Here is a 20,929-nt window from a genome sequence, read left to right as displayed (position 1 = left end):
TGACTGAATGTTGTGTTAAGAGTGCTGATCCTTTTGCTGATGATATGTCATTGAATCTCATATTATTTTCTACAAGGCCTAAATGCCTAAGATCAATACATTATTCAGTGTGATCCATTCGCATACATATTATGTATATCACTGTCGTCTTTCAAAGCATCACCGACAGCATACTGGACGTCCAGGGACAAAAATATCTACAAGGACTAAATAGCAAAGATCGATACATTATTCAGTGTGATCCATTCTCACTCCCATACATATTGTGTATATCACTGTCGTCTTTCAAAGCATCATCGACAGCATGCTCGTCGTCGAGGGACACAATTCTCAGCTGAATACACCAAAATACAAAGATGTCAAACACCACCATGTAAAACGTCCTTCACGACCTTTAGATTATTTAAACATCAAGAAGCCTTTACATATTTCAGAATCTGTCATCTAATGGTCTAGAGTCGTTAGGTAAGGTGACAAAGGGAATGCCGAATCCCTACAATAGCATCTCTACTGCCTATTTAAGTTGCTAAATTAGCTGAGTGATCTTCAGCAAAGGTATTATCAAATTAAGAGACATGTTATGTATTACAAAGTTGTTGACCTTCCATTTGGTTCTACGGTTGTAAGATGTTTTGATCAAAACATCTCTAACGGACAATAATATACTGAGAATCTAAATATAGCGTAACTAGTTACATGTCCTTGTTCCGGTCTCTCCAGTACATAACATAATGATTACACCCAGAAAGAAATTCAGTGAGTACATTTGTGTTTGCCTGTTTTGAGACGGACTGCAGCAATGTTCCAGCTATTTGATGTCGATTTAAAAATAATGGACAAAACAACCCAATGATTGAAATCATGGGCATCATTCAACCCAATGATTGAAAACATGGGCATCATTAAACCCAATGATTGAAATCATGGGCATCATTCAACCCAATGATTGAAAACATGGGCATCATTCAACCCAATGATTGAAATCATGGGCATCATTCAACCCAATGATTGAAATCATGGGCATCATTCAACCCAGTGATTGAAATCATGGGCATCATTCAACCCAGTGATTGAAATCATGGGCATCATTCAACCCAGTGATTGAAATCATGGGCATCATTCAACCCGATGATTGAAATCATGGGCATCATTCAACCCAATGATTGAAATCATGGGCACCATTCAACCCGATGATTGAAATTATGGGCATCATTCATCCCAATGATTGAAATCATGGGCATCATTCAACCCAGTGATTGAAATCATGGGCATCATTCAACCCAGTGATTGAAATCATGGGCATCATTCAACCCAGTGATTGAAATCATGGGCATCGTTCAACCCGATGATTGAAATCATGGGCATCATTCAACCCAATGATTGAAATCATGGGCACCATTCAACCCGATGATTGAAATTATGGGCATCATTCATCCCAATGATTGAAATCATGGGCATCATTCAACCCAATTCGGATTCAATGGTCGGAATCGCCCACGTCGGTGAGCTAGACCACATGTTTTCCGCTAGTCGCCTTTTGTCATGAATTTAATAGCCTCCTGCCCCAATATTTACCTGCTGAAGAACAATCTTATCATTTCAATTCAATAGAATCATTCGAAAATGCATTGATTCGTGAGGCGATGGGGAAGCCCAGTGGTAAAAGCAATTGCTCGTTATGATAAAGGTTTGATTAGCCCAACAGATACAATTTTAGAACATTTCTGAAGAGCTCAGAAAGCTTTAAAAGAGCACAAAATGCCGTCAAACCATCCTCTCATTCACTATGTCAATAATGAAGCACACGACTATGCAATAAACCAGAAGTTGTTAATCAGGACTTTTAGCTTGAAAACGATGTAAGAATCCACACAGAAACGTCTCTCTTTGTAATAAACAAGTTGTCATCCATAAAGTCGTATGCTTGATATCAACCTACTTCAGGGGTTAAACCGTTCGAGATCTTAGAGTCCTCATAAAATGCAGTTGCAAATGACCAAACCTTAGTAATGCGTGTAATAGATCATACTTTTGTAGCGAAATAATACATATAAGAAGCATGTTCTCCACTGCTGCTTAGAAAGAAAGTGTGTTTTACTAGTGAAGCGCTTTGATGACATGTGATGTACTGACACTGTAATTTGTGGAAGACTGAATAAAGCTGAAGAGGCGACTGGGAGCCCTCGAGTGACAAAAACACCATTCAAGACGCAAAACATACTAAATCACATAACACTGTTGGATCGCTTGCTCTTCCGCCTGATAGACTAATATTTGTTTCTTTCCTCTTTAACGCCGCACTCAGCAATATTCCAGCTTTATGGCTGCGGTCTGTAAATTATCGAGTCTGGACAAGACATTCCACAAATTGACATCATGAGCATTTATGCACATATGGAATACAATGGGGGATCACCCAATCCGTGCACTCGCCTCTTACGACAAGCATGGGTTGCTGAAGATCAATTCTAACCCGTATCGTCAGGGGTTCCTAAGAGACTCATAGAAAAAACACGAGTTTGCGTTGATGGGTGTATATTTGGCTAATGAGTTAGTACTGATATCAAACAGAATTATGTCCACAATGACCTATCTAATATTTAGGCCGACACATGATCTGAAGTTTTTTCAGAATCTGTCATCCAGTAAATTATGTTTTTAATTAAACACACACATCACACACACACACACACCCACCCGTCAAATGGATCCGCAGAATAAATTCCCTTTGGTGACATCAATGTCAATGTTATGGAAGACGACTTTCTAGAAGGCGTATTAGTCTTGTAGTGCTGCTGACTTTCCATTTGGTTCACTGGCTGTGAGACGCTTTTTGCAACACATCTGACAAACACGAGGAGGCGATATATGTGTAGGCGCCAGTTACTGGAATATTAACTGTCTTAGCTATGAGTAACCGTTACAACTGTCCACAAGTATGACATAGGATGCTTATACGGGATGAAGTGCACAGAGGCCGATATATCTCAGGTGCCGAAATTCGCTCGGCAAAGTTACGTCCCTTAGGCATGCCGGAAACCTGTCTTCCTGGGTTCGAGTCCATGTTCTTCCTGGTAGCGTAGTTTCTCAGCACCATACATTTGGTTGACAGTTTCGCCAAAGTAGTAAAGATATGAAACTTGCATCACGTCGTTTCTTCTCCAATATTTAGCTGATGCACCAACTAGAATACGGTTCCCAGTGGCCTTAAACACAACCAACACTCATTCATTCGTTTTCCAAATAGAAATAGAAACGTTTCTGTCATTGAACGTTTCAACATGATTAATGACACATCATATTGTAGCTGTTGTACTTGTTCATTTCAAATTGAAGGATCTCCAACAGTGGGGGCTGATGACCCAGGTATGGATCTAGATCGTAAAGCTACTACGTGTCATGTATCAGCGGAGTTTGAATAATCGATTAATACCACAAGAAACAGTAACCAACTAGAACATGCATATGCTTAATATACGAAATATATACCATTCAAAAAAGTAGGCAGATGAAACATTTCAAACGGAATGGAATACATTAATTATCACATTTTCCCTTAGTTTCTCTTCCATCACCTGTTTCCTCCTTGGCTTCATCATTTGCTTTTTATCAATCTTGTAAATCCAATATCCCCTACTTCTTTTGAATGGTATAGTTAAAGAGACTGTAATATGATATAATGTATCTGAGGCCGGATGTGGGTTGAAGCGTGATCTGTTTGTTTGACAGAGGGTCGAAGCTTGTTCTATGGCATTTTCATTTCGAGAATGCGTTTGCTGTGCTGGGGTTGTGACAAGAGGCACGGAGTTGTAACAAGGATTGCTTGTAATTGATGTCACATGTCTTCTTGATCTTAGGATCTGCTACTTCTTTGATGTCATCTCACTCTGACTGTGATCGTGAGACTCCGTTTTCCCCAAACTGTTACGACTGTACATCTGTTAGCCTTTTCCCTGACATCAAATTTAGCAGTAATTCAAAAACTACCCAACCTACTTGTAAGACCGTACTTTCGCAACATTTCCTCAATATGCTTAAATTCACAAAGTTGCATGTTCAGCCTAATTGCAGCCCACCCAAGAGACTCCCAGAAATCACATGACTAATAGTTCATAAACATTGACATTAACTTGAATCAGTATGAATGACTTTGGAGAGCATTTTTTGCGTCAGAAATGTCGTGTTTTTCTGCATTCGCTTTAGATCTGCTTTTTCAAATCAATGGCAATTGATCATACATACCCGCATGTCTTCTTAAATAGAACAACAGATTGTAATATATTTCGCAATTTATTGTCTGTCCTTTTGATATACAGATACTGTGGTGATTTACCTGCTTACGTCTATGTAATTCCATTTGAAATTAGCATTTAGCAGTGCAGCGCTAGATAAATCTTGTGTGTGTATATATGATGTTTTAATTGTTTTTGGTTATATTCTAGCAGATCATTGTCACTCATTCAAAACAGAGGTTTTTCAATCGAAGGTGCCATGATAAGGTGGAGCTACAGTACCTTGTATACACACTGTTTAGTACATTTATCAGACTTATTACTCGCTGATTTCGAGTTGTACATCTTCCAGCAAAAAGACCGTGTCCAAAGACATGTTGGTTTGATAAAATTATGAGACGCATCAGAACATTTTCCATTTCAGTGCTGCAACTTGGGTTTGTCTCTGATATCTTCTTCGTCACTATCAAGCCTGTCGTTATATCTTCACTCGCCCTCAATGACTGTGATCTGTAGCACTATCTTTTGGTCTCCAATACCAAGAATCTCATATCATTTGTTTAAAACCAATTGTATTCCTGGACAGTTCAGCCACCTTCACATAAAGTAACAATTTCACGTATCAAACAATTATTTATAATGCATAATTAGTATCAGTAAAACAGGAATATTTGTAAGACAAACAGTTTGTGGCCTCTGTTGTCTTTACCAACATGCGTTCTCGTTCTCCTCTTAAACTACATTATATACCGGAACACACATCGAATAAAAATAGCATTCTATCTGTCATACAATGCTGAATCTGTAACCAGTTTGTGTACAGTATAAAGTCTTTAAAAGTACATCAGGATGGTGGACAGTTATTGATGTTGTGTATCACAGCGTCCAAAAGCAAATGTACATGCATGTACATGTACAGTGAATCATATATTATGTGTTGATGTATCCTCGATATCTACTAATGGCCATAAGCTGGAAATCAGAACTGGCTTCGTAAACAGTAACATGTCCCGATATCCATAAATTACAATTAAGGTACGTCAAGACATAAAAACAAAAATTCTATATGTCGCTAATATGGATCGGTAGGTACTTTTATGTAACCAGACTATCTGCCAGTCATCATGTTGTCTAGTGTATAATCTACAAGAAATCTAGAAAGAAATTAAAAGAATGAACACTCATAAACATTTGGGATTTGCGTTCGCCTCCAGTGCCAAACGTTCTTATCATAAAGATGATATATCAAACTCATGTTCTAAAATGATAGGCTCAATGAGGAAGTTGAACAATTTGTTGCAAAGAGAAACGATCAATAAAGTTTGTGGAATAATTTATGTCAGCATTTTTTATGCCTGTGAATTATGAGATGTCGTCACATTTTAAAACAAATGGAAAAATAACTTCAGCTGGAAGCAGCGAGGGTTGTCAGATTTTCCTGACGTAAATCACCGAGAGAGCTTCAAGGAAGTGTAAAATACATTGGACCTTATACAGTTCAGACAAATGTGATTCATAATATTAAACTTCCTACAACAGATTAAAAGACTCTCATAAATTACCAGATAGTAGAAGGACATAACAGTAAGCGAGAGAAACAGGGAAATTTATAATGATTTCTTTGTCTACGATATGCTATTCTGTACAGGTTTGGCATTAAGGAGTGTCCATTATTATTCTGTGGAATATGTATCATGCACTCTGCAAAGAGAACTATAATTTATAAGTGTTAGAAGTGACTGTGAAAGAAAATTACTTTATATAACGAAGTGGACCAATATATATGGAGCGCAAAACGGTTTAGTGAATGGTACAGTGTCAAATAGTTTCGTCTCTCTATCCTCTATTACTTTCTCAATCGTGATGAATACATTATAAATGGATTTTGTAAATACCATGGGGAAAGTTGTTATACGTTGGAGAACCTCTTCCCAATCCCTTCACATTGTGAATAAAATATATTTATATATTCTACACGTGGTTACATGTAAATGTATACAGCTCAGAGTATAGAAGATACCACCCAAAACCCCAATAAGATACGACAACACTCTAGAGTAACATTTCCTCTAGTCTTAGACATAACTAAAGCCATACAATAGTTTAAGAAATATCACTTGATGCGCCGCAGTGGATTGTTACTGTCACCCGGATCTCTTTGATGACGTCATTCAAATACGATTGTGAAGATTACCTTGGAAACACATGACTGTAGAAAAGACGTTAATTGTTGACGTCATTCGAATGCTGCGGCTTGTTGAGAAGGCGGTCGTTATCAGTGCATTTTCAGGAAGGGGTGCTACAAAGGATAAAGAATTAATGGGTAACCGAACAATCACAAGTGTGACCTGCTAGTATCCTGAGATTTATGTGAGAAGCCATTTAACGTTACAGCCAAACCTAGAGTCCAGCATACCATACGTTAGTGGCCTCATAGGACAGCATCGGTTGCGAATTCAAATGCAAATCTTCACGGGTAATTATTTTTATGTACTTCATGTTCCAAATGGTTTAGTCATGTTCCAATAGCATGTTCCTAAATGGTCAAAACGTTACGTTAAGTATAGTACTATTTAAAACCATTCTATTTCCACATCTTTTCTTGAGGGAAAACTACATATAGCAGGTTGAGTAAGGCATTATGCAGTGCCACAATGGCCTTCTTGTACAGTGATTGCGTTTTAACATGTACTAGTATTGTACAGCCAGGTGTAGTCTCACACTTCCTCAACCATATTATTTTTTCTACAGCCTAGCCCTCCCTGCAATGCTAAAGCCCTAAATGAATTAAGATTAAATCTCTGGTCTCCCTGGGGCTCCTTTTCAATTTAAATGGATTTATTTGTAACTGTCAAAATTTTATATATTCAGAGATTAGGTGCTAGTCTAAGTCAGGTGATTCTTTCCATGTTCATTCTATTTCCTCAAAATACTTTTTCCGACCTGATGACACAACACCAGGAAGTTATACCATCAGCCCGACCTGATTCTTCCAACACAGTCCGTTTGGGAAGATTTTATGGTTTCTGATTGTATCTTGAGATCGATTCTTTCCACCTGCAAGATGTCTAACAAATCCACGATCTGCCATGACGGCAGCTTTACAGTTTTCGTTTACATAAAAGTGTCTGTCGGACCCTTACTACAAGTGTTTGAAGTGTTAATTGTTTTGAGAGGCCGTGAGGGCATTGTGAGTGAAATGTTAATACATCTTTGCATTTTAATACATCTGCAATGGTGAAACTATCAGCGTATCCTGATTCCATTCTGAACACCAGGTCTCTAATTGGGATGAAGGTAATTAGTGTTTGGGTACAATGACTTTGTCATGATATGGGTTTTCTAATTATTGGTTGTTGGTTGTTCAGTTAATATCTGAATAACGATTGGAGTTTTTCGTTTTATTTTTCATTGTTCCTCAAAGTTTAGAAAATGTATTTCATTTTTCCGATACCTGGTAATGCATTTCTGTACATTTTCTAGACTAACCGTTTCATGGTTTATACCCTGCCTGCGCATTGTTTAAGACATTGAAACAAGTTTTCGCTTCCAAGTACATTCTATAGGCTAATATGCTATACGACGCCCAACAGAATCACATAAATAACCTCAAGCGGATGCTGCCAATACTGTGAGTGAGTGAGGTTTGTTTTATGCTGTTTTAAACAATATTCCAGCAATATCACATCGGGGAGCACCAGAAATGGGCTTAACATATTGTGCCCATGTGGGGAATCGAACAGGGTCTTCAGCGTGACGAGCGAACGCTTTAACCACTAGGCTACCCCACCGCCCTGCCAATATTGAGAGCCCGTGTATTGATTAAGAAAAGTTCTGAAAACGTCCAGGGCTCCCGTAGGCAACCATTTCCCTCAATTCCATAACGACAGTCTGGGTTTTCTTCCATGTAACCCCAACTTCATTGTCTGTCAAATACATTTCTTTGAAGATAATTTCCCGCACCGCCTCAGTGTCTAGCGACAACGGTAACATGAAGATTATTTTGCTTTGAGACAAAGTTCACAACAGCAATAGAGTTTTTGTCCTGATGTGTCAATTTGAGGATCAGTACTTTGAGAATGATTGTAGGCACCGTCATGAAAAACAGTGGAGTACAACGCTCGTCACAGAGTTATGTGTTTATGTCAAATCAATAAAATGTCAACTTCAAGAGCAAACAGAAGACGACCTTGTATTATATTAACTTGCTAAAAAAGCCAGTAAAAGAGATTAATACTTCTTAGTGTTTCGCCTATATGTCAACAGTGGTTGTGTTATCAACTGTTGTCATCCCTTGATGTTTGGAATTAAGGGGATATGACGAACAGATACATTTCTACCCAAACAAAATTCAGCCCACTAATGATGTAAAAGATTATTGGGGTTGAGAATAGATCCATCGCACCGAAGGACTGAGTTTAGAATGAGTGCTCGTCTTTTGGTTGATAATATGTCATTGAACCTCAACACCTTGCGCATTGTTCGTGATGCACATCTGGCGTATCTTGGCCAATCTATACAGATTACTGAAACTACTGGAATAATATTTTCTACAAGGCCTAAATAGCCAAGATCAATACATTATTCATTGTGATCCATTCTCATTCGCATGCATATTATGTATATCATCGTCTTTCAAAGCATCATCGACAGCATACTTGACGTCCAGGGACAAAAATATCTACAAAAATATCTACATGGACTATATAGCAAAGATCGCTGTTGCACTGTTGATGCACCTCTTGTGTATTTTTATCAATTTGAACAGATTACTGAAACTGATGAAATATTATTTTCTACAAGACAACATTCATGAACTAATTTTAAGATACGTTTAACCTGAGGTTACTGCCAGCGGCCACTATGAAAATGCCATTTAGAAGGACGAAAGTTGATACAATTGATAAGAAGTGCTGATAAGTGAAAACGTATTTCACCTCAAACGTGAACGACATAATAGGAAACGCGAAGTCAGATGACAAAAGATCAGGTGAGCTCATGAAGAAACTGATAGAATCACTCAGACCTAAATAGCGAGGATCAATACATTATTCCGTGTGATCAAAACTCACTCACGTACATAATACGTACATCACTCTCGCCTTTCAAAGCAGCACAACATCCTCGTAGTCCAGGGACAAACTTCGCAGCCAAGTAAAGTTTATGAATTAAAGCAGTTCCATGCAAGAACGCCCTTCGCGACCTTTAGATTATTTACACCTAAAGAAGCCTTTGCATATTTAAGAATGTCATCTAATGGATTTCAATCGTTAGGTAAGGTCACAAAGCGAATGCCGAATCCATACGATAGCATCTCTACTGCGAGATTAAAGTTGCTAAATTAGCTGAGCGATCATCATCAAAGCTATTATCAAATTAAGAGACATGTTATGTATTACAAAGTTGTTGACCTTCCAGTCGGTTCTACGGTTGTAAGAAGTGTTTTCCAACACATCTAACAGACTAGAGGAGCTCGAGAAGATGAAAGAAGGGAAAATAGTTACAACTGTCCCACTTTCTGCAATCTCTGTATAAAAGAATATAAGACCAACTGTTTCATGGTGGTTTCACAAATAATCTAGTCTCGCAATTAGAATACGTTGAACTAGGTCTGTCCACTTTCCCCCCAAGTCGAGCTTGCGACAAGCATGGGCTACAGATGAACAGTTTCAATCCGGATATTCTACGGGTTAATATAGCCAAAGCTTGCCACATGTCAAGTTGGAAAGCTTGTTTGTTTTAGCATGTGATATTTTAGGCCCTTTGGAGGTGAAAGTGGAACACATTCTAAAGATTGTGCTTTTGCCGTTTAGTAATGTATATACAAAAATGTAATATTTTCATACTGAATACATAAAATGGAAATATGTCACCATAAATCCACCCAGTTTATAAACTTGTCATTTTGACCATTCGTGTGCGCTGCTGGAGTACATAACCCTCTGAAGCCATAGTGACATTACCAAAATGCATAGATTCATGGCTCCTGTGGGGTAGGGCTTTCTGGCTAGAGTGTTTGCTCGATTACCCAAAAGGCACGGCATTGCTGGTACACTGACAAAGTAGGGTAAAACATACTCACTTCCTCACACGCTCCCGTAAATTTATTACAAATAAAAAAGTGATGATTATCGATAAATTACATTGGCATAAATACAATTCCGATTAGTTTTGATATAGACTTCTTTTTGAGTAAAAGGAAGGATAAAAATCTTTTAGATCTTAACATACCCTCATGGAATAACGTTGCAAATGACCTGAATTCATCCCATTTCTAAAACGGTTGATGCCATTCTTATGTTTGCCTTCAAATCAATAAACGCTTCTTTGAGAGGCATATAGTAGTTGGAGTAAGGTTACGATATGTGGATGAACAAGTTCAATATTTACAGTGAGGAGGAGTATTGTACGATGTAGTGTAGGGGGCATATACACAGAACTGAAGTAGTGATTTTACAATAGAGCAATGAAGACTGTCAAGAGTATACTGCAGAAGATCTGAAGTAAATCAGTCCTTGCAAATGAAGCTACGCGTGCAAAACAAAGAAGCATTATGTCTGATTGGAGTCTTTGATGAGTTGATGGTAAGCTGGGAGTATGTAATAGCCTGGTCATGGTTGGTGGATGGTTCAAGGCTTTTTCATGTGGATGGCTTCTTAGTGCAGGGGTTTATGTAGCAAATATGTTTTCCGTGGAAAGTGCATGCAAATTTGGGAACCACTGATAATTGTAATCAGTATTACATATGGATTCAGAAAAAACATGGCTCCATTTTTTCTGATGATCATAAGTGTCATTCTGGGGTAACTGAACATCGGTACCCATAATCGAGCTGCAACACCAATGTGAGAAAAACACATTTTTATAAACCTATCACAACATAGGTATGTAGTATATCAAAATGTACCTTGTGATGGGTGTTTTACAACTACAATTATATATCATGCTTCTCAATGATATATGTATGCATAATAATTATTATGATCATAACTACCTCTGCCAAAACCAAAGGTTTGTTGCAGAGGGTATGTATTCAACCCAGTTTGTGTGAGTGTATTTATGTGTTAGCAACTTTACTCAAAAACTACTAGATGGGTTTGAATGAAACTTACTGGATCTCAGGGCAAATCAGTTAGATGTTGAAGAAAGTACACTCTTCAAAAAAGGAAACGCATAAGCAAAATATCATTGAAAAATTGGGTCTTATTCAATTATATGTAAAGCAACGAAAATAAACGTTACAGCATTATAATTATGTAAAGCAATACATTGGTATCTCGTGCACATTTCATAAGAATGACAGTCATCATGGTCATTACTGCTGTCTACGAGGTGGCGTTGAAGTTACTACCATGTGTGACCACCTCTTACTCCTAGAATTGGACGTCACCTCCTTGACACAGATCGAATCAGTTGTTGGATGTTTCCTTGTGGAATCCTTATCCATTCCTCCTGCAGCATGTTGAACAACTGTTAAAGGGTGAATGGCGGATTACGACGTTGACGTACACGTTTATCGATCTGATCCCACAGATAATCAATTGGTTTCAGATCCGGGGATCTGGAGGGCCAGGGGAGTACATTGATGTTGTTATTGGCCAGGTAGTCCACTGTAGCACGTGATGTGTTATGTCTGTGTTGTCCTGTTGGTACAGCTCCCTGAACCATATGTGCCTCCCGTGTAACACCACCTGACTCGCGGACGTTATGTAATCGTGTCAGAGAGGGGTCAATTTTGGTACGTCTGGCACCCATATCTGCCTCTCGGATGCGGTTCCTGATTGTCTGGTCGGACATTCTCCGGGCTCCAAACCGTTCTTGTGCTGTGTCCCGGGTGGAACGATGGCAGTCACGAAGGTGGGTTACCCGGATGTAGCGATCTTGGGCTGGTGTGGTGACTCGCGGTCTTCCTGGTCTTGGATGGTCATTTGTCGAATTGGAATGCACAAAACGATCCCACAAACGAGTTATTGTGCTTGGATGAACGCTGAAGGTCCTCGCCACAACACTCTTTGATTCGTCCAATGGCAATATTTCGCTCGGCACCATTGAGACGTCCCATTTTCTCATCCGGTATTTGCAGGGGCCTTGGACGAATTTGCGAGATGCATTTGGGTCTTTTATAGTTATAGGTTGTACTCATGCTTTGTACGTGAAAAGCAATACTTGCTGCTTCTGGTTGTGTCCATAACAGTCAAGCTCATCATTACGATCATGATCGATAAAACCATTCAAAATCGTTTATGGTTGCATTCGCTCACGCATGTTCTTCTCAACCATACCAACAACAATATTTAACCCTCAAAACATGCTTAATTTGACATACGCGTACAAACTTTCGATCATATTTAAGATTCTATTTTGCGCTTCTTTTTTGGAAGAGTGTATGTTAAAGTACATATACACAGAGGTACTTTCAAACATAATCGCAATGTTAAGTAAATGGGGAACATGAATAATATCTCAAATAGTTATGGATGGATTTGAATGAATCTTGGTGGTTATGTTAAGTATTACACCATGGCTATCTGCGTACGGTTCGGAGAAAGAACATTAAAGTACAATACACATTAGTGCTTTAAAATGTAATAGTGAATGGAGATTGCTGTGCAAGGCAGAGGCATGTTCTCTAAAGAGGCCCTTCAAGTTTCCAAATTAAGAAAAAAAATGCGTAGAATTCATGCCTGTGTTTGCATGTCAAATAATTTCGATGCTTGTACTTCAACAGCATATATTGTTCTTGCAGGTTAATGACGGATTGCTTGACAATGCAAGTTATTTCACAAAGCTAAATCCTTGAGAAAGTTAAAATAAATATACTAGTACACATTATATATTGCACTTGCATACCCCACTTGTAATATGTAGTTATCTGTTCACTATGATATAATTTGTCATTCCTGTAATAATACATTCAGTTTATATTGACTGCAGATTTGGCTTTTTGTCATTTGTCATTTAATTACCCGGACACAGTTGTCAGTGTGTCAATTCTGACATTACTGGTAGGCCTTGTGCACTTGTGCATGATTATATGATAGTCACATTAACCTTACCTAAGTACTATTATTACTACATAAGTGTGTCATGGTAGTATATGTTATGAAATGGGAGAGTACATTAATTGAATAAATGATTTCCATTCATATAGGCCAATACTTACAATGTTGGTGTCCGATGAAGGAAAGACAATATTTGATTAATTTATATGATTATGTCATATTTTATGGCACCAAGAAGCATATTATGTGGTTATCTCTATATCATGCATCATAAGCTACCTTTTGATATGCTACATGACCATGTTGTGACAAGTTTATGAAAATACTTTTGTCTTGAAATGGTGTCGCAACCCATTTTGAGAACTCATATTCAATCAATATGTATTCAATGACACTTACTGCAAACAGAACAAATGGAACCATGTTTTTTCTGAATCCATACACAATAGTGATTACAATTAGTTTTGGTTCCAACAATTAACATGTAATTCCTACGGAATTACACAAGCCCCTGCACTACCTTGGAGTTTTCTGATTTTGAAGGCGTTGAGGATGTTAGTGAGGGCTTTGATTTGGTCCCATCGGGATTCTGATATGGTTTTGAGCATTTATATACACAGTAGGAATACAATAATATGCATCAGTATAATAATAAGATCAGTCAGCTAACCTGAACGCCCAATCCCTTCAGTTGCTTCTTACAAGGAACGGTTCCTGAAGATCAATTCCCTATACATAATTCGTAGGCCTTTATAACCATACATATCGAGATTTATTTCATAACCGTCTTTAGTGCTTGATATGGATAATTTGGTACCATAGTTTATGGATACACTGTTCATGGTAGTGGTTACGTTTTGCTCTCAAAACAAATGTGAATGGACAAGCATCACAGAGAATGACAACAGGTTATTCATTCCTAGCAAACGAATATGCCATCTGTCATTATACTACTTTTTAAAACATGTTTTGAGAAACAGAATCTGAACAGACCAATATCACTTTATAAAATATATTCCTAATATGCCAATACTACTTTGTTAAACTGAAGCAGATGACATGAGATTACCAGAAAACGGAAGAGTGAGTGAGTGAGTTTAGTTTTACGCCGCACTCAGCAATATTCCAGCTATATGGCTGCGGTGTGTAAATAATCGACCAGACAATTCAGTGATCAACATCATCAGCATCGCTCTACGCAATTAGGATACGATGGCATGTGTCAACAAAGTCAGCGAGCCTGACCACCCGATCCCGTTAGTAGAAAACGGAAGACGACTGATGATGTACAGGTTAGCTAACAAAACCCATTGGACAAGCGACAGCGAGGATATCGACATTGAGGAGTGAGGTGTTTACAATTTACGTTTTACTGTTATGAAATCAAACTCACCTATAGATAAACAGGGCGATTGAATTAGTACAGATATCAAACAAAGTTCTGTCCAGAACGACCTGTTTACTATTAACACCAAAAACATATTTTCAGAAGCTGTCATGTGATACATTAGGTTTTGAAATGCACAAACAATCAAATGAATCCGTAAGAAAATGTCTTTATTGTGACATGAATGTCACTTCGTCTTTTGATGTTGTTGACTTTTCATTTGGTTCATAGGCTGTACGACTCTTTCTGACACACAACAGGCGATAAATGAGTGGGCGACAGTTAGTTTTGTATTTACTGTTCCAGTTTCTGCACCTCTGGTGATATAGTTCAGGATACTTATTAATGAATAGGGAAACAGATGCCTAAGTCGTTTCAGGAGCTGAAATTCCCTGTGCAAACCCACTCTTAAAGTTACATTCGGAAAGACTTCTGGCCTACAGCACACTCACTAATTTACATGCAGAAAGATTCTAGCCTACATCACACTCACTAATTTACACGCAGAAAGACTTCTAGCCTACAGCACACTCACTAATTTACATGCAGAAAGACTTCTAGCCTACAGCACACTCACTAATTTACATGCAGAAAGATTCTAGCCTACATCACACTCACTAATTTACACGCAGAAAGACTTCTAGCCTACAGCACACTCACTAATTTACATGCAGAAAGATTCTAGCCTACATCACACTCACTAATTTACACGCAGAAAGACTTCTAGCCTACAGCACACTCACTAATTTACATGCAGAAAGATTCTAGCCTACATCACACTCACTAATTTACACGCAGAAAGACTTCTAGCCTACAGCACACTCACTAATTTACATGCAGAAAGATTCTAGCCTACATCACACTCACTAATTTACACGCAGAAAGACTTCTAGCCTACAGCAAACTTACTAATTTACATGCAGAAAGATTCTAGCCTACATCACACTCACTAATTTACACGCAGAAAGATTCTAGCCTACAGCACACTCACTAATTTACATGCAGAAAGACTTCTATCCTACAGCACACTCACTAATTTACATGCGGAAAGATTCTAGCCTACATCACACTCACTAATTTACACGCAGAAAGACTTCTAGCCTACAGCAAACTCACTAATTTACATGCAGAAAGATTCTAGCCTACATCACACTCACTAATTTACACGCAGAAAGATTCTAGCCTACAGCACACTCACTAATTTACATGCAGAAAGTCTTCTAGCCTACAACCCACTCACAAATTTACATGCAGAAAGACTTGTAGCCTACACCAAACTCATTCATGTACATGCAGAAAGATTCTAGCCTACATCACACTCACTAATCTCACACTTTACCATCTTATATAGTATATCTATTTATTTTATGTTTTAGGTCAAATTGAAGAATCTACAACACAGCTGGCTGATGACGTGGGTGTATGTATATATGTTATAGTTCTAATATGTGGTCATGTGTCAGAGGAGTTTTAATAATGGGCGATTCACGTTTATAAGAACGAGTAACGAGCTTGAACATGTTTACAATTACTTGATATAAACAATATAGCTAAAGAGATTGTAATGTGATTTAATGTATCTGAATCAGGAAGTAGGTAGAAGAATAACTTGTTAGGTTGCTGAAGAACTGACAAGAGTATACATGTAGATGTAACGAGGACAACGATGTGGCTGAAATATTGCCGATGTGACGATGAAAATTAACTCACTTACTCTGAGTGAGTGAGTGAGTTTAGTTTTACGCCGCACTCAGTAATATTCCAGTTATATGGCGGCGGTCTGTAAATAATCGAGTCTGGACCAAACAATCGAGTGATCAACAGCATGAACATCGATCTGCGCAATTCGGAACCGATAACATGTGTCACCCAAGTCAGCGAGCCTGACCAACCGATCCCGTTAGTCGCATCATACGTAAACATGGGTTACTGAAGATCAGTATTCTAACCCGGACCTTCACGGGTATCACTCACTCTCAGTCTGCTATGAAATATGGTTACAGTTGTGGTCTCACACTGATAGGGACACATTTGACTGTGTTTCCCCCAAGGTATTACTACTGTACAACTGTTAGCTTTTGCCTTGGAAAACGGTTTAGCTGTCAACGCAATTTCTAAATAGGCAGGGGCGGTGGGGTAGCCTAGTGGTTAAAGCATTCGCTCGTCACGCCGAAGACCCGGGTTCGATTCCCCACATGGGTACAATGTGTGAAGCCCATTTCTGGTGTCCCCCCGCCGTGATATTGCTGGAATATTGCTACAAGCGGCATAAAACCAAACTCACTCACTCACTCTAAATAGGCAACTAATAAGTGCTTCCTTTCGTAACGAACGGTTACAGAGAGAATGTTCACCGAGCTGTTCAGGATTTGTATTTCATCACAGAAGTGACTTCAAAATATTGATGTATCTTGATGTTCAGAGAGCGTGATAGAGGGTCACTTAAGAAGGATTAGGAACCAACAGGGATACCCCGAGGAAGAAACATCTCCTCAAGACGCAAAAATGAATTCATGACATTGCATGTTTAGTTATATAGCAGTCCGCCACAGAGACTCGAGAACACATGCACGGCTGATAGTTCATAAACATTGACATGAACGCGAATCAATATTACTGCCTTCGGAAAACATTGCTTGCGGTATCAATTACGTTTTTTTAATAGTTCTTATTTCATCTGAGAAAAGAAACATATTGCGATGTGTTTCGTAGATTATTGCATGTCTTTTTAATACTCAGGTCCTACGGTGATTTCCAAGGAGTAGTCAATATAATTCCTTGAAATATATTTGAATTTTATTGTATTTGAAATACCAGGACCCGTGAAGATCCGGGTTAGAATTGATCTTGAGTAACCCATGCTTGTAAGAGGCGACTGACGGGATCGGGTGATCAGGCTGGCTGACTTGGTTGACACATGTCATCGTATCCCAATTGCGTAGACCGATGCTCATACTGTTGATCACTGGTGTTTCTGGTCCAGACTCAATGATTTACAGACCGCCGCCGTATAGCTGGAATATTGCTGAGTGCAGCCTAAAACTAAACTCACTCACTCACTGAAATCCCAGAATGTACATTTCATCATTGTTTATAACACTTTCAGGTAGTTCCTCATCTGTTTAGATAAAGTAACGGTTTGGTACGTGTGTACACAGTTTACAGTATATTTATTAGACCGAAGGTGTCTTCACTGATTTTGTATATCTGAATCTGACAGACATTTAAATTGAGCCTCTTCCAATGTAACACTTTCTTGCTTAAAAAGACTCATGACATCTCATGTTGGTCTGACAAAACTCTGTTGTCAACCTCCAAATGCATATCCCCTCAAAGGGGCGGTGGAGAAGCATAGTGTTTCAAGCGTTCGCTCGTCCCGGGTTTGATTCCCCACATGGGCATGTAAATTAGTGAGTGTGCTGTAGGCTAGAAGCCCATTTCTGGTGTCCCCAGCTGTGATAGTGTTGGATATTGCTAAAAGTGGCAGTAATCCATACTCTCCTAGCCTCGCTCTGTATCCCCTGATAAATACATTGTTCGCTTCAGTGTGGTAGATGTTCACAAGCATTCAATGACCTATTTATAGAAATAGGTTTTCCGTTCAAATACCTATAATCACATTTTCTTTGTTCTCGAAAGTATTTGTATTCTTTCACCAGAGTGTTTATGAATTGGCAACTGAACAGTTCAACCTAGCCTTCAGACAAGTTAATATTTCTACGATCATACAACCCATTTATAATGTATAAGTAGTATTATAACAACACGAATGTTCAACAAAATTATGTACGTATATCTCTACTCTCTTCCGAGTATGTTAAGTGTAGCGACAGCTCCCTCATTGCCGCACATTAAGTTCGTTTCATTTGTCTATCACAGCAAGTTTCCCTTGTACCCTTAAACTGAATGTGCAAACCTGAGAACACATTGATAAACAAACCCGGTATTCTGTGTCGTACAATGCTGAACCTCTGTGTGCGTCTCAGTGGTATTGACAGCTTCCAAATGCAAATGTACATGCATGTACAGTAAATCATACATTATATGTTCACATGTCTAAGTTCCATATCTATTAATGGTCATTAGCTCGAAATCAGAGCTGGGTTCGGGAACAGAAACGGGTCCCGACATCCATAATTCACAATTAAGGTATGTCATAACAGAAAATAAAAAATAAAAGTTTGTTGTTTATTTCTAGAGTATGTGCCAGTCACCATGTTACAAGTGTATAGAGTTTTCATGTGAATGTATACGATCATCTGGCAAACATGTCTCACCGAAACCGCAATATACACGTATATGACAACACGTATAACGAGATTTTTATTAATAGTCTTAGAAATAACTGAGTCTAAAAAACAACAACGTATTTGCAAGAAGCACAGAGATTGCTTCTGATAGCTCTCAACAAGCAGTATGATATTCTCTCTTCTGACAGACGTTTCAACCTTTTTATTTAAAAAAAGATTAACAGATCCCTGAAGGATGGTAACATTTTGTACAATTCAAATTGTATTTGAGACCGCCTCAACTGTTTCATATTTAGATCTATGCATAAAGATTCAGAGTGACAAAAACTCTCCACAAGGTTGTATGAGGAAAGGGATGATTTCAACTTTCCAATAGTCACTGACAACTTCCCTTTCATGTCGAGCAATATTCCAACAGCTTCCGCCTTTGGTGTTTACATTTCGCAACTTTTGAGGTACAAGTGAGCTTGCTCTTTTTATCAGAATTTCAAGGAGCGTCATGTCACTCTTGCTCAGAAGTTGTTTGATCAAGGTTACAACATTCAAGGCCTCAGTAAAGCTTTCAAGAAGTTTTATGGTAGACATGTGGAGAAAATTTCCAAATTTGATGCATCAGTTACAAAATTGATGTCAGATGCAACTCCCTATTTTGACTTATAATATACTTTCCCGAAATATTCTGTTCTTCCCTCTGACGTTCTTCTACAAGTCGTGATTTTCATGTTGGCTATTATCTGTCAAATATGTAAAACTGTGAACTATTGACGCTGCTGATATAACAATTTTGTCACTATTATATTCTCATAATAATTCGTTCATTCAGAAATTCCGAAACACTTGTTGGGGTCTGAGTATTTCTCGAGCAGGAAGCAGGCTACAGAACATTATCAACATCTCAGGCACAAGACTAAGTAAAACAGTCGCGACATCAAGTACACACGTAAGTCACCTCAAATGGTACGCATCGGTTGATGAAGATTAATTTTAATCCGGATCTTCTCGGGGAAGTCTTATCGTGTACTTCACGTTCTAAATACTTTATTGATACATATTCCTAAATGATCTCAACGTTTCATAAAATAGGACTTCCAAGTACATGCAGATCTATTTCCAAACTAAAACACGTGTTTCATTGAGTGAAAGGTAAAGTTGTAATGTTGCTTCAGGCTTTGCTACGATAGGCCTTCATGCCTTTCACTCTACAGGGAATGGGTCTTCATCAAACAATAACAATAATACACTAACTGTTCATAGATAGGTGGTGTGTTTCTGTCCATGGTCACACTGAATACGTAAAATACCTTGTCCTGATGATACAACACCAGGTAGAGAGACCACCACAGTGGCGGATCCAGGATTGTGGATGTGTGCGTGTGCGTGTGTGTGTGCTCGCAAATCATGTCCAACGGTTAGGGGGGATTTCTTTCGCGACGCACGTTCTTGTTTATTTTCATGAACCGTGAATTGCCTCTCAAAATTTTGAAATGTTTCCCGATGTTCCAATACATTTTCCACACGTTTGAGATTAAATTGTATAATTGTTACGAACAACAAAGTTCTTGACCTTCACTTTGGTCCCCGGGTTGTAAGATGGTTTGATCGGAACATCTAACAGACACTGTAAAACTGGGAATCTAAATAGAGGGTAAATAGTGACTTGTCGCAGTCCCGTCTCTGCAATCTCTTCAGTACATAAGAGAATGCTTACACCCAGAAGAAATTTAGTCAGTATATTTGTGTTTGCCTGTGTTTAAAGCCCAGCAATGTTCCAGGTATTATCAGAGTAAAAGGCATGCCCATTTCGTTCTACTCTTGTCAGATGATTTGAACAGACTTGATTGTGCTTTGTCTGGACCAGACAACCCCGATATTGATGACATCTGTCAACGTAACTGGCCCATGGGATACCTCGGTGTGCATCAGGTAGGTCAGAGAACCTGACCGTCTTATTCCAATAGCGGAGTCTTACGACACGAATATTCGACTCTTCTAGGAAATATGAGCTGCTAACCGGGAATCCAAATTAATGTTTTCTTGTTCCACATAAAATCGTGAAAT

The sequence above is a fragment of the Haliotis rubra genome, unplaced genomic scaffold, assembly GCF_003918875.1.
Source record: "Haliotis rubra isolate DU_JTF1 unplaced genomic scaffold, ASM391887v1 Scf73, whole genome shotgun sequence".
In the NCBI taxonomy this organism is placed as follows: Eukaryota; Metazoa; Mollusca; class Gastropoda; order Lepetellida; family Haliotidae; genus Haliotis; species Haliotis rubra.
This window is presented reverse-complemented; position numbering follows the sequence as displayed.